Here is a 10,417-nt window from a genome sequence, read left to right on the forward strand (position 1 = left end):
AATAAAGGAAAACCATTTTAATACGTGACTTGATGTCTTTCACTTCTTTCATTGCCTTTTTCTTTTTCAGCTTTAGGTTAATTCATTTCATTCAATGAATAGTTATTCAGTACCAATGAAGTGAGGCACTAAGTCAGGTGCTGGCAATACAAAATGAACAGGACAAAACCCCTCTCCTCCAGAGACCCATAATCAAGGAAAGCAAACTTAAAACCATGCCCAGAAATGCCATGACGAGATCTGGCTGTTACAGGAGCAGAGGGAGAATGCTGACTTGGAAGGAAGGGCCAGGGAGGCTGCAGAGGCTGCTCCTGCAGGACAAGCAGGACCAAGTGCGTAAGCAAGAGGAGAAACAGGTGCATAAGCTGACGAGCGTAGGAGCACACGTTTCACTTGGGCAGCAAGGAGCCCCCATGTCTAGAGCAAAAGGGTGAAGGTGGTGGGAGAAGAGGCTGGAGAAGTGGGCATAAGCGAGGCTAGGATGAGCCTCATCTGCAGAGCGAAGGAAGCTGAAGTTCAACCTCCAGGGAAGGGGAACCTGCAGGTTCTGAGCAGTTGAAAACTATGATTGGTTTTTTTTAAAAAAGAAAGTTTGCCATAGTATGGACTTCAAAAAATGATAGAACTTAGGGAGAGCAGTTAGGAAGTTGTAGCAATAGTATCAGTGAGAGATGATGAGACTGTATGTAAACTAAGATACCTAACCTTTAAAAGTGTAACACAGCCTACCAATAAATATACACATGGTCAAATGATTTTTGGCAAGGGTGCTTAAGACATTCAGTGGGGTCTTCACATTTCTCTGGCCCTGGGAAAATCGGATATCCACATGCAAAAAAAAAAAAAATGGACTCTTACCTTACAATTACAAAACTTAATTCAAAGTATATCAAAGACATAAGCATAAGAGCTAAACCTATAAAATTCTTACAAGAAAATGCAGGGGGAAAGCTTTAGGACATTGTATTTGATAATCATTTCTTAGACATGACAACAAAAACACATGTAACAAAAGAAAAAATAGGAAAGTTGGACTTCAACACTATCAACAGAATGAAAAGACAACCTATAGAATGGGAAAATATTTGCAAATCATATAGTACTGGATAAGGGATTGGTATCCAGTATATATAAAGAATTCCTACAAGACAACAACAACAAAACCAAGCAAATTGATTTTAAAGCAAAGGACTTGAAGGCACTTGTCCAAAGAAGATGTACAAATGGCCAATGAGTACATGAAAAAAGATACTCAACACCATTAGCCATTATGGAAATACAAAGTGAAACCACAATGATATACCACTTCCATCCATTAGGATGGCTACTATCAAAAAACTAATACTATCAAAAAATAAGTATTGGCAAGGATATGGAGAAGATGGAACCCTTGTGTATTGCTGGTCCATGGAAAATGGCACAGATGCTATGGAAACTGTATGGTGAATCCTCAAAAAAAAAGTTAAACATAGAATCACAATTCCACTTTGGGTATGTATCCAAAAGAACTGAAAGCAGGAACTTGAACAAACACTTGTACACCTATGTTCATAGCAGCTTTATTCACAATAGCCAAAAGGTCCATTGACAGATGAATGGATAAATAAAATGTGCTCTCTACATACAATGAAATATTATTTGGCTGTAAAAAAGGAAGAAAATTTTGATACAAGCTACCAGATGGATGGATGAGAAAGACACAAAAGGATTATAACCTATATGAGCTTCCCAGAGCTGTCAAATTCATAGAGTAGAAGAATGGTGCCCATCTCCCAGGGGACTGTGAATACCAGAGATAAAGGTGCCAATGCTCTTTGCACGCTGTGAAGAGCTGCACAATCCAGCTCTTAAAATCCAGTTCAGCGAAGCATCTGGGAAGTGACAACTGTGAGAAATAAATTCCGTTTGGCCTGGAGAAGAAGCTACAGGTTTTTTAGCTTTCCCATCCCACTGCCCGTCAAGACCCTACCAGTTGAGGCTCACTGCTCTGGCCAGACACTGGGTGATGCAGAACACCAGCCTTACAGAGGGGCCAGGGGACCCACTCGAGGTCAGTGATCCTCACACTCTGCTGCATATTAGGTCAATGAGCAACATTAACTTTAAAAATTTCCATACCATTGGGGAAAAAAGAAAAGAAAAGTAGAATGGTGGTTGCCAGGGGCTGGGAGGAGGAATGGGGAACTGGTGTTTAATGGGTACAGACTTTCAGTTGGGGAGATGAAAAAGTTCTGGAGATGGATACTGGTGATGGTTGTACAACAATGTGTGAATATACTTAATACCGTAGAATTGTACACTTAAAAATGGTTAAAATGATAATTCTGTTAAGTTTATTTTCCCACAATTTTTAAGAAGTCTAATATACCTATACTTTAGTTCTTTGTCAGCTGCCAAAACAGGGAAGATTTACTTTGATTCACAAGAAGAATGTAAAAAGCAAAATACAAGAGGTTAAACTGAGACTTATGTCTGGTCTCTGAGAAGGGACAGGGAAGACATGGCTTTTCCTTTAGGAATGAGACGCCTGGTGTACTCTGTAATGATTACACCCTCCCAGTCGGGTGCAGCCCCCTGCTCTGTGCCCGAGGTTCTAAGTGATTCATTTTAATTATCAGTATCCAACAAGTAGAATTATCCCAAAACTTAGGATTTTCTGCTAAACTTACAAAACAGAAGATAAAAACAGGTGCCAACTAAGCAAGGCAATCTCAATAAAAAGGCACAGAACAATTAACTTATTTCAGAAGTGAGAGAGCTGAGAATAACTTAGATATCTAAAATCCTCCTTAAGCAAGCAATGAAAAGCAGCCACAGGTCACTCTATGTAATCCCAGCTAATAGATGATTCCTAATTTATTTCTATTTTACTGTGGAATAAAGTAATTGATTCATACTAATTCAAAGACAAAAGTACGGAGCACAAAGCGAGACTCTGAGACTCTCAAGGCTCAACCCTTATCATGAAGTTTGGCAAATGTGCAGCACACGCTGCGGTTCCCCCATCTTCCCTGCACAGCAGACACTGCTGATTAATCACTTCTGAGCCTGTGTGTGGTCTCTCGATTCTTCTCAACACAGCACTCCAGGCAATCACTACAATCAATAGGAGTTGGCAGCAGAGATGAAGTCCGCCTGCCATCCCAGACCAGGGTGAAGTGGGAGAGAGATCTGGGGTGGACATGAATCACTAGGAGAAGGTCCGGCAGAAACTCTGCTAATGGGAGAGGATGTCACCACCCAACCGCTCTGCACAGTAGCTTATACGAATGGAAAAGGAATCTGCTGATTTGAGCAGCGACCTCTCTTTTCTTAAGCCTGTTTTAGACATTATAGAGATGCAGCCACGTCCACAGTAATATCATGAACTCTGTGGTTCTTTGAAGACAGAGCTTTTATCCTTGATGAAGAATCAAGGGGCACAATTAGAGACATGTTCTTGGAATTTTGTTAGAACAATGATTTGCTAGTAAAGAAAGTCTTGCCCAGAGGGAGGGGCAGGTTTCCAGATTGGCCAGCTACTTACCACCTATCCCTCCAATTTTGCAGCTTCCTCCCAGGTTCTACTCAAACTACATCGCCAACCATTCCTAGAAACCAGCTGGCAGGCTATGGGGTCAGGGAAATGGCGGCCAATTTCTAAGTGACAAAAAAGTCGTTCAAAGATAAGCACTAAACCAGCCTGCTCCTGAGTGGGTCGCAACCACGGGAGCCCCAGGGCCGCCTTCTCTTTGCTGCACATGGAAGAGTCAAGACCATGCTGCGGCATCCAGCCGGTCAAACCACAAAGGGCAGCTTTCTTGTTTTTGATGTTTTATTGTATCTTCCCCTTAAAGATGGCCAATTTCATTATAAAGAAGCCCATTCTTTATAAACAAGGCATCCTACTCAGATTACATCAAATAAAACTATTTAATAGTTTAAAGAGAGGAAAAAAGCAATAAAGACACATTCTTTGTAATCAAATACATTTAATACTTACCCAGGTACTGCTCCAAGCTTTGTATTTCTTTACAACAACCCTATGGGGCTGGTACTATTAGGTCAAGTAAAGCTACAAAGTAAAAAGGCCAGGATCTAAATTCATGCAGTCTGGTTCTGGAGTCTATGTTCTTAACCACTTCACTGCCCACAAATATTACACTGTCCACAAAAAGAAGGCAGAACTCATGCCAGTCAGGCAGCATGATGCCAGTGAGGTGCTCTGCACATGGTGTCTCACTGATTCCTCCAAATACATATGACATTGGTTTAATTTTCCCTTTTAGAGATGAGAAAACCTGCTCACTGAGATAAGTAACTTACTCCAGGCTACACTACAAAAAAGCTTGCAAAACACGTTATTTATTGGGTGCACAATGTGTGCCAGCCACTCTGATATGCACTGTCTCTTTAATACTCTCAACAGTCCTATAACATAGGTATTAATTTATAACCATTTACAACGAAGGAAAATTAAGCTTAGAGAATGTTTTGGTAGCTTGGAGTCAAATTAGTAAGACCAAAAATCCAAACTCAGACCAACTGAGTGCAAACCCTTAGTTTTTCCCCCTCAGATGCTGCTATAAATAAACTTTAAACATTAGCTACAACATGCAAGGCATTAATAGGGGCACAAAGATGATTCTGCTCCATAAAATAAGCTCATAGTATAAAGAGGGAGAAAGGGCTGCTATGCGAATCACTATAACTTCCATACATCTATTCATCAATTACTCACTGAGATCCTTACTATGTATGGAGCACTGTGGATATATCGGTGAGCCAATGTGATCCAAAGTTTTGCCCTCCTGACCTTACAATCTAGACAGGAACAATAAGCAAGATAAATAAGTAAACGATACAATATGTAAGATAGCAATAAGTGCTAAGGAGGAAAAAAAAAACAAAACAGGGATCAGAACCGAGGGTAAGTTGGGGACATTTCAGAGAGGGCAGCCAGGGACAGACTGTCCTCTTTCCTAGACCTTTAGACAGGTAGCATGCCTCCTCTCACTGTGACAGCAAGATCCGCCCCCTTCCCTTTCAAATATGCCAGAGGGTGACTGGCCCTCCTGAAAACCACAGATAACACATATTTTCTCACCATTTCCTTCAAGCCTTGTGCACTGTTTTTCAACATTGTCCCTTGGCTTCAGTGACACTGCACGCTTTTCTTCCCACCTCCCTGCCCAATGTTGGGTAGACCTCAACCTGCCATCAACCCAAAACAAGACAAAAAAACCAACAATAACAAAACTATGGGCATTACTTGAAAGACATCCTCTGTTTACCTTCTCTGTAAGGTCACTCCTTGCAGATCTGACCTGACACAGTTTCATGATCATATTTGTATAAATGGGACCCAATGTACACTTCTAGCCTCACATCACCCAGCTCTGGTGCCCAGCTTTCAACCTCGCATAGACATCTCTCCCTAGATGCATCCAAAATTGAACTCCTCCCCTTTCTGAGGAAATTCCTCTTCCTATATCTGTTGCTTCTCACTGTCTGTCAAAGAGTAAATTTTCTCTAACCCTCTTTCTCTCTGAATCTTCAAACCCAACCAATTTCCAAGATCTTTAGATTATACTTTTGCAGTTTATTTGATCACATCACCCTTTTTCCCAATCCCTCTGTAATTACCAGGTTTCCTTGACTCTTTAATAGGCTCCCCCAGGAACTTTTCCCATGCAAGTTTTCTTCCTTGTTCAACTTATCCTGTAATCAGTATTGAATGCTATCTAGTGTCACAGTTCCTTCATGGGTAACACAGGAAGTTACTGTAGAGCACTGACTAGAGCATAAGTAAGATAATTATAATAACCATCTATCATAGTTCTTAACACATAGTAGGGACTCAATAAATATTACTTCTCTTTCTTCCTCTTTTATTCTTACTCTCTATAAACTCAAACAGGGATCTGGCATTCAGAGGCCTTTGCAATGTACCTAGTTTTCCAGGTTTGTCCACCAAATATTCCCCTAGCTCTATGGTCTCAGTTCTGGACAAATTGGAGTCCAGTGTCTTAGACTTGGTCTGGTGTGTTCATGTAGGCACATCACTGCTCAAGCATTCAATTTAGAGTGACTACTCCCAGCCATACTCTGCTATCTAAATCTTCCTGGGCCTCCAAGGTATATCATCTCAACAGCACCTTCTCATGAAGTCTTCCCTAAATCCTTCATACAAGAGAACTTCCCTTCTCAGTCCCCAGAAACCATAAAACTACTCTGACAGCACCTTTCGGTCAATTTATAAACACTGGTCACTTGATATGTGCCAAGCAATGTATCATGAAGTGAGGACACAAGCGTAAAAAAAAATACTATGTTCTTCCTATATTACAGACATGTACTTATTTCACAGTAAATATATTATAAACTTGAAAGTGGCCCAGCACCAGCACTATGATTATAAGCTCTTTGATGTCAGAGTCTGTGTATTACTCATCTTTGTATTCTCTATAGCACTTATTATAATACCTTAATAATGTAAACTTAAATTGTTAAATCTGGTGGCAGACATAATAGTTGTTGCATTTCAATAACATTTTATTCCAGAGAATTTTAAGTGGTTTCATAGCAAAATATTGAGTGAAATTACTACTATTTGTAAAATTGCAGATGAAGAAAAAAGTTTTAAATAGAAATTAGGTGCATAAAATTCCTTTTTGATTTACACATAAATCAGGTTTCAAATTTAGTCTCAAACACTGATTCACAAATTTCAAAGTCTAACAAAGATGTCAAAGCAATTAATAAATAAGAATAAGACACACTCAATAAAACCGTCAATCTGTACACTATTATTACAAATGTCTGTGTTTTGTTACTAAGGGGAGATCTCCCACGTACAAGTCTTATGCCACATGTAAATGAGAAATTAAAATTACTGAGTAAATCACAAATTCACTGTATTGGGTTCCTGATTTGGGTGTTAAACACAGGCTTATTAGTCAGAGGACACGGCAAGGAAATCTGACAGGTGGCTACTGCTCTTACCCCTTTATACTCAACATCTCTACCAAGAAACAGTCACAACCACAGCCTTCCTTAGCAAAGTTACCTCAAACAAAATCAAATAAAGGCCAATTTTCCAACAGTTTAGATATTGTCAATATATGAATATATGCTCGAAGAGGAGAAATAATCTTAACAGTTCAAAAATACTACTTATTGGCCCTAATACATTCACAGTTTGAATTCTCTTCAATGAGGATTAAAGGTCTACCTATGCTTGGTACTGATCTAGGCACCATGCCTACTCATTTACTTTGAACAGAATTAATAAAGACCAAATCCATAGTTCAAATATTCAACTACTAGCATTAAGTATCACAAACACAATTATATGATCAACTAAAAAAATTAATGAATAGTAGTACACTGACATCTGCCTCCCACTTTTAAGATAGTAAAGACTGTCAACTTGTTTTCCTTAAAAGCATAGCCAGTATCAGTTATTTTAATAAGAAATATATACCTTTAAAAAAACACCAGACCTTTAAATGAAGTTCCTAGCTAAAAAATACGGAAGCATGGAACAGAGTGCAGAATATCAGAGGGAAGGCGGGAGAGGGTGGATGGGTGGAAGGTAATCAACCAAAGGCCTTGAATGCATATATGCATAACCCATGGACACAGACAATAGGGTGCTGAAAGTCTGGGGTGGGAGGTGGGGGTCAGGAGTGGGCTGGAGAGGGTCACTGGGGGGAGAAAGAGGGACATATGTATTGCTTTAGACCAGTGGTTCTCAACCTGTGGGTTGCAACCCTTTGGGGGGTCAAACGACCCTTTCACAGGGGTCGCCTAAGACCATTGGAAAACACATATATAATTACATATTGTTTTTGTGATTAATCACTATGCTTTAATTATATTCAATTTGTAACAATGAAATTGGGGGTCACCACAACATGAGGAACTGTATTAAAGGGTCACGGCATTAGGAAGGTTGAGAACCACTGCTTTAGACAATAAAGAATTATTTTTTAAAAACCACCAAAAATAAAAAAAACAACACTAAAAATATTTACAAAGAGATTACCAAAAAAGAAGAACCACTGTAATTATTGAAACATGACTGGTGAATGAGCAAAGCAGAGCTTTTCCTGGGAGGAGCCACATTCCCTGGATCCCTAAGATAGCTCATAGTAGAGATAAAATGACACACAACCTGGAAGGGAAATCGCCAAAGCTCACATATGTGACAACATGCTTTAACAGAAAAAATGAAGAAAAGGCAAAATCACGTGCGTGCTCTGGCCGAGAGGGGAGAGATTAGTGTATGGCAAGTAATGAATATGATGGCAAAATACTGCATGAAACGTCAGCCTTAGTTTAGTAAAACAAGCAAAGTGAAATAGAAAAGCTTCAGAACATACAACAGGTATTATGAAATAATTATAGTAACACACTTTAATATCTTCTAAATAGCAAAGCTTCAAATTAAACTAATTTTAAGAATAGCTAATATTTACTGAGTGCTTAGTAATTGCTAAGCCTGCTGTTAAGCACTTTATATACATTGTCTCACTTATACCAACCTCGGGAAGCAGGTATTTCTATTATCCCCATTTTAGAGTAAGTGTCAAAGCTTGGATTCATACCTAGAACATGACTTGGTTCTTTAATAAATACTGTATTAATATATGCTGCAATTATATGTACTGTCCTAACATACGGTTCTTTATAATAGATACTGTATTAACTTTCATGTAAATTTAATGATCAAGCACATATATAGGGTAATTATTTTGCCTAATTCTCTCATTGTGCAGGAGTACCCACATGGGTGGCTCAAATCCATACATGTTAAAGTACTTTTACATGAAGGAGAGCGGAGACCAAAGTAGTGACAATTGGTTGCTGACATGGAAAGAAAAAACCTGAGTGACAGACTGCAGCTCCACAATCATAGCCCAGGATGGGGGCGGTGGGGATGTGTGGGTGGGTGCCCAGGCACAATCTCTCAATATACTGAATATATAACTTTCAAAGGTTTATCCAAGCTTGGAAGGGAGAAAGACAAGAGGCCAGTGCACACCGTAATATCTGGCTAAATGACAGTTGGTGGCAAATGTGGGAAGAGAGAAGGTCTTAATAACAAAGCCTCCAAGATACCTACAAGGAAATACTCACTTATATTTCATTTACCCTCCTATTTAAGAAGCAGTTTACCAATTGGAGGTCATTTTTATTGCCAACAATGTTGCCTAAAATCGTAGTTGATATATAATCTTATGGGATTACCAGAGGAAGAGAGTTACAGAGTTAACCAATGGCTAAAAATGCCAATCTGAAACAAACAAAAAAGAAAAAACAAAACAACAAAAAAAGAAAAATGCCAACCTGTACAGAATATAGTCAATGATCACTAGACTTATCGTGGTCATCACTAAGTTAGGTATATAAATTACTAATCACTATGTTGTACACCTGAAACTAATATAATATTGCATGATAATTGAAAATTTTAAATGCCAAACTGAAGTATCTGAAATATAGCAATAATTATAAATCAATATGAAAATAAAACCCAATAGAAAAATAAACAAAATATATTAAGAGGCAATTCAGAAGAACCAAAATGGCCAATGTGTAAATGCAATAGTAATCAGAGAATGCATATTAAAACTAAAATGAAATACCATTTCACACCCTTAAAATGTCCAAAATTTAAGTCTTAAATCACAAATCCAGCAAACTGGCAATTACCGTACGTATTCAAAGCAAAATGCACAAAAATGTTTGTTCCTGGAATGCTTATAATTGCAAAAAATTATCAATAACCTAAATGTTCTCAAAAGGTAAATGGATAGTGTGATATATTCATATGATGGAATATTGCATATCTGGCTTCCCTGTAAATACATGGATATTATCTCCCGTGTTACAGGGAAAAAGCAAACTTGCAGAACGATATAAATAATGTAATAATATTTAATTAAGCTTTAAAGGATAGAAAATGATATCAAATATTATAAACAATTAAATACACAAAGAGTAAAAGTAAAAAGCATGGGTACAACAAACAAAATCAGGATAGCAGTTATCTCTGGGGGAAAAAAAGAGAAAGAGAATGGCATAAATAATCCAAAAAGGGGGCAGGAGGGTTTGAAAAATATTATAATTTTTATTGATAAAGAAGAACAGCCCAGCTGACATGGCTCAGTGGCTGAGCATCAACCTATGAACCAGGAGGTCAGGGTACATGCCTGAGTTGCAGGTTTGATCCCCAGTGTGGGGTGTGCAGAAGGCAGCTGATCAATGATTCTCTCTCATCATTGATGTTTCCTTCCCTCTCTCCCTCTCCCTTACTCTCTGAAATCAATGAAAATATATTAAAAATAAAAGAAGAAGAACAACAACAAATATTTAAAATCCAGGTTAGGAGAAAGCCACACCTTGGAAGTCCTGGATCAGAACACGCTAC

This window comes from Myotis nattereri (genome assembly GCF_964212035.1).
Source record: "Myotis nattereri genome assembly, chromosome: 17".
NCBI classification, from domain to species: Eukaryota; Metazoa; Chordata; class Mammalia; order Chiroptera; family Vespertilionidae; genus Myotis; species Myotis nattereri.